Raw genomic sequence first — 6,353 nt, forward strand, 5'->3', positions numbered from 1 at the left:
CCGGACCTGTTAAATCTTCAGGTTAGGTAAACGAACCTTGTGAAAAACGGGATAAATGCTAGGCAGATGATGATGAATTTATAACTGTACCTCAGTTTAATCTCTAATTCAAACGCGTCCTAGCTTTTAAGACGAGTATGGTTATACTGTCCATTGTTCCAATGGATTTATCTTTTTTAAATGGTAGTGGATGTTATTGACCTTCCAATAAGTACGGCTGAGCTCACGATCCGGAGGTACCGGGTTCGAATCCCGGTGGAGACAAATCACAAAAATCACTTTGTAATCCCTGGTTTGGTTAGGATATTACAGGCTGATCACCTAATTTTCCAAAAGTAAGATCAAAAATAAGATCCGCCTAAAACTACCGCAGCTTCTCACAACCTGTATAGCCGGTGAAAAGAAGCTTCAAACCTCGGTACAAGGCCCTATACGTCCTTTAAAAAAAATAAACATAAAATATTGTTATACAATTGAGTAATTTAGCTACCTAATATCAGTTCTTAGACAGTTAAGTACATAGTGTAATTCATTATTCTATGCTGCCACTTAAACACACGTACTTTAAAGCTTCCATATTATACAGAACAACGTTTTAATTTATTCAAACTGGAAAAAATACAAGTATTATAAAATTACATTAGTTTATTGACATCTCTAAACTTGTTTATTTTAAAACACGTCTGACGGAATAAAGTGAATTTCAAGTAGGTAGGTAAAACGTCACGTTTCCGGTTATTTCATTGTATATGTCGTAGCCATATTGTAAAATTGATCATTTCATGATATGTTTGAACATTTCATGAAATGGCCAACTTACGTTGACCATATCGTTGAAACGTCAACGTTTAATGATATATCAATCAACGTTTGGCCATACCGTTAATATAGGCGGTGTCCATGCTATGTGGTGTAATAAAAATACGAATAGTCGATTCATTTCTTAGGTTCAAAATTATGTACCTATTCGATATGGAAAATTTTACAATTACATTGATTCTTCGATTATAATACCAATCAAGTTTTAAATATAATCGACACCAGCAGCGCCACTATCGGTGGGTAATGTTACTTATTTTACAATATGATTGCCAACGTTTGGCCATATCATGAAGTAATCATGCATTTAGTTGCTCATATCATTAAACGTTTTGTGTTCATTGATCTGGCCTACCTACATCATGATATAGCCAACGAATGATATTCTATTTCATGAAATTTGACCATTTCATGAAATGATCGAGCACATCATGAAATGATCAATTCTATGATCTGGCCACGACATATATATCAAGTAATGTATCATTCTTTTTTCAAAACAATTATTGTCTTACAATGTTGACTTTATCAAACTCTTTTATATTTTTTTTTCTTTTGTAAACGATTACTTGTTGCCCACGATATTGTCTGCATAAAATCTTGTTTGAATTTTCAAAAACCACAGTCCATCATGTTGGAAAGGGCATATTGCCCTAGTTGCTAGCTTACACGATAATACAGGGTGTTAGTGACTTCGTAACGAATACTGAGGAGGATGATTCAGATCATGATTCTGTGTTGATATCAAGTGGAATTTCCTGTCGAAAAATTCATGACAATTTTAGTGTTTCATACTTTTGCGACGGAAAATTCCACTTGATATCAACTCAGAATCATGGCCTAATTCATCCCTCAATTTTTTGTCACTAACACCCTGTATATTATTATAGTTTTTATTTCTTCAAGAAGTTAAAAATGTTAAAATGTTGGCATTGATAATCATGACAATGTTAATCTACTTTAGATTTTTCTTTTTCCCGATTCTGTAAGTATTTTTGTTTCATTTTTCACAATAATAATTTGAAAAGATTATCCGGTCCTTATTTTGTATGTATTTTCAGCATTTTCGGCTATTCCGTATTCAGAGCTGTATTTATGCCTGAGGAATTATTTTTAACGAGTTTTTTACAAACATTTGTACCTCAGTGAACACCTGTGGACTTTAAACTAATACTATCCGAGCTTTGTATTAAAAAATAAAGGTTAACATGCATAAACCTACTTAATTAGCAATGGGTACTAAATACAAAAAATGGAATTATTAGATTAGGAATATAAGCAAAAAATGTTACCTTCACGACTTCCTATTTCTATATTTGAATAATTATTTAAATATCTAAGTAGTGGGTACTTCTTATCAAAAAAAGTTTATGTTTATTACCAGACAAATATTATCTAAATACGATTATTAGGAATTAATAAGAAATTGCATTTTGCAGTGAGTATTCGGTAGGTTTTTAACTCCTAATACTAATGTTCCAAATTCAAATTTAAAATTGAATTGTGTCTTGTACTATGTTCTAAATAAATTATGAAAATTTGATTACTAAATAAAAACGCATTTATTAACTAACGAAAAACATTTTCTTTTTTCTGTTTAAGTAATTATGAATAACAAACAAGAAAAACGTAATAATAAGTCCGACATTTTATCACGTTTTTCTATGACGTCACAGTGTGCTTTTTCAAACAAACCCCATAGTTCGTGTTTTGACGTTTAGTAAAAAGTAACTGATTTGACTAGTTTGAAATTAGTCTATTAAAGTATTGTTTTTGAACAAAATGTCGGAAGTGTTTCGATGTACAATTTTAACCTAATTGACAACTTATAAGAAATATCTAAATAAGTACTACAACTCGACCTCGCGCGTGCCAAATATATGAATTTACACCACCACCAAGTTTGGACGTGACAAAAACTTTTTTCTCTAGAATCTTCATTCTACGACGCACTTGGTCATACATACTCCTTCTCTTCTATCGTATGGGTCGTGAGGTGGATTACCAACCTCATAAACCCTGGTGTCAGGGTTACTGTTGAGCCACTAATGGCCCCTGACATGACTCATGTAACGACTACATACTTACATCGATAAGTAGTAACCGGGACTAACGGCTTAACGTTCCTTCCGAAGCACCTGGTGTCCTAACCAAACTAGGGATCACAAAGTGATTTTTGTGATATGTCCCCACCGGGATTCGAACCCGGGACCTCTGGATCGTGAGCCCAACTCTCAACCACTGGACCACGGAGGCCGTTGGTGATACTGATTACATTCGTTACCCTAGACCTAGACCTTGGCCATGACACCGCGGCACTAAAACGTCATGTAGCACTTGCGCAGAAAGCACATTACATACGTAACTCACACGTTTTTCCATAACGTTACTAGCACAAGGCGTACTAGGCACTATACTTCCTTTCCAGACAAGTATGGAATGCCAAACAGCCTCCATGGTCTAGAGGTTAGAGCGTTAGGCTCACGATCTGGATCTGGAGGTCCGGGTTCGATTCCCGATGGGGACATTGCCGAAATCACTTTGTAAGACTGTCCTTTGTTTGAAAAGGACTTTTCAGGCTTGAATCACCTGATTGTCCGAAAAAGTAAGATGATTCCGTGCTTCGGAGGGCACGTTAAGCCGTTGGTTCCGGGTATTAGCCTTAAAAACACCTCCACCAACCCGCATTGGAGCAGCGTGGTGGAGTATGCTCCATACCCCCTCCGGTTGATTGAGGGGAGGCCAGTGCCCAGCAGTGGGACGTATATAGGCTGTTTATGTATGGAACGCCATCGAACACCACACTAATACTCTTAATGTCTATCATTGTGAGCAGATCCCCAAGTAATCAGGCGACAACTTGCAGTATCACTTTGAGTACATTCTTTACCTAAGGTTAGTGCTGAAGGCTCTCGTGGTGGACTATCCACCACGCTGCTCCACTGCATGTTGGTGGAGGTGTTTGGGCTAGTAGCCCGGGACCAACGGATTAGCGTGCCTTCCGAAGCACAGATTCATTACTTTTTCGGACAATCAGGTGATTCAAGCCTGCAATGTCCTTACTAAACAAAGGACAGTCTCAGAAAGTGATTTCGGCAATGTCTCCATCGGGAATCATCCCGGACCTCGAAATTGTGAACCCAACGGTTTAACCACTGTGCCACGGAGGCAGTTAAACAAGAAGAAACATTTTTCCTTTTCTAAGATTTCTTTTCGTTCTTGAGATAACTTCTCTACTTAAAATGAGTGAGGAAAAAGATAAAGTTTTAATTTACGGGTTACGTGTGTGACTATACTTTTTAATATAATGCGGGGAAGACCGGTAAAAGTGGAACTCAGTACACCCACGATTTTAGCTCTCTATAACTCTCTGTTAAAAGAGAAGAGAGTTTTATCGGTAAAGCACAATATCATCAAACGTAAGCTCACGACTATATCTTAATTGGGGTAGTCAGTAGTACATCTACCACAAGATGAACTACTTAAATACCCACTCCTCACCTAACTTTCTGTTAAACCACCGTGATAGGAGGTGAGCCGTATCGCCGTCTATAATGGTCGAGTCAACATAAATAGCCTATATACGTCCCACTGCTGGGCACAGGTCTCCCCATAATCAACCGGAGGGGATTTGAAGCATATTCCATCACGCTGCTCCACGAGTCAAAATTAATCAAAATTTTAAACACATTCTTCTTCATTCATTCATCATTCCTCACGTTATAGGTGACATCGCCACAAAATTCAGTTATACCTGTCATTTTCTTTACCGCCGAGAAGGACGGGTAATCGACAAGCATAAAATTTATGGAACACACGTCAATTTTAGGCAGAAATTTAAACAACCCTTTTAAAAATTTTACATTAGCCACTAACCTGATAGAATTAAGTTGACATCACACATCAAACGGGTTGCATATCGGCGAGGTGCTTATTTTATTCGCCCGGGTTCTTCATTCGTTCATTTGAAAATTGTCAGCTGTCAATATCCGTCCCTATCCTTTTCGGCGGATAAGAAAATTACAGGTACATCTTCTTTTATTTTCTTATATAACCTACTAGCTTTTGCCCGCGACTTCGTCCGCGTGGCATGTATCTATCTTACGCGGGTTAGATTTTTTCATACAAATGTTTTTTCCCGCTAACTCCCGTTCCCGTGTGGATTTTGCAATATCCTGTGTCAACTAAACTTTAAGTTTACTAAGGTACCTGCATGCCAAATTTCAAGCGTCTAACTTAAGCGGTTTACATTTTTCATACAAAAGGATTTTCCCGCTAATTCCCGTTCCCGTGGGAATTTCGGGATTTCCGTTCTTAGTGCACCTTTACTGTAACTAAGCTACGTCCCTTCCAAATTTCAAGTGCCTACGTCTAGCCGTATAGGCTGTACGTTGATATGTCAGTCAGTCAGTTTCTCCTTTTATATATTTAGATTTGATCGCACTACTGGGCAAAGGCCCCTTGATTCCTCCACTCTTCTCGACTACTTAATTAAAAGTACTCGACTAGGAAGTCTAGGATAGGAGCTTACCTATATTTAAAAAAACAATATTACCAGGTATCTGCAGAAATCAGGGCCATAATTTATAAATAATAGTTTCATAACTTTGAGTTAGCACATGAAGAAGTAACCTTTATGAATTTAATGTTAAATTATATGCCTACATAAACTCACGCCCCTAATCCGTAATGGGGTGGGCAGAGCCACAAGTAATCAAAGACAACTTGCAGCTACTGTTGATATAATGTCCTAAGATGATATGGAAGAGGTAAACTCACGTGACATATCCAAATTGCAATCTTACAATACCTCTCGACTCCGCTAGTGAATACTAATTAAAGAAGTTATCGTTTGTAAGCCTTTGGGAAATCAAATCAACTTTTACGACGCATGAAATTAGGTTTAATTTTCACGGATCAGATGGCAGTTTATACTATTTTTATTTTGCGTTTTATTAATTTTATGGATTCTTAAAATAATTTGTGGTTTATTTTCCTATCTGTTTGTGTCTATATTTTTATAATACTACAGTTACATTTATAACAGCTACTGCTTAATTAATATAAGAGTATTCAAGAAAATTATTCATCATCATCAGCCCATTAACGTCCCCACTGCTGGGGCACGGGCCTTCCCTATGGATGGATAGGGAGATCGGGTCTTATACCATCACGCGGGCCCAGTGCGGATTGATGGTTATTAACGACTGCTAATGCAGCCGGGACCAACGGCTTAACGTGCTTTCCGAAGCACGGAGGAGCTCGAGATGAAAACTTTTTTTTTGTGGTCACCCATCCTATGACCGGCCTTTGCGAAAGTTGCTTAACAGTCGCAGTCCGAGCGCGTTTACCGCTGCGCCACCGAGCTCCTCAAGAAAATAATTAGAATTCTAATTTTCATACGACCTTTGTGGCGTCTAATCATACTGAACATGTAATTCTAAATGCTAGGGTACACCCCCTGATCACCAAATCAGAGACTCCCGTTTAGATTCCCTGGCAACGACTACGCGCTGTACAGCCTTCTCCAAAAT

The sequence above is a fragment of the Pectinophora gossypiella genome, chromosome 10, assembly GCF_024362695.1.
Source record: "Pectinophora gossypiella chromosome 10, ilPecGoss1.1, whole genome shotgun sequence".
Taxonomy (NCBI): domain Eukaryota; kingdom Metazoa; phylum Arthropoda; class Insecta; order Lepidoptera; family Gelechiidae; genus Pectinophora; species Pectinophora gossypiella.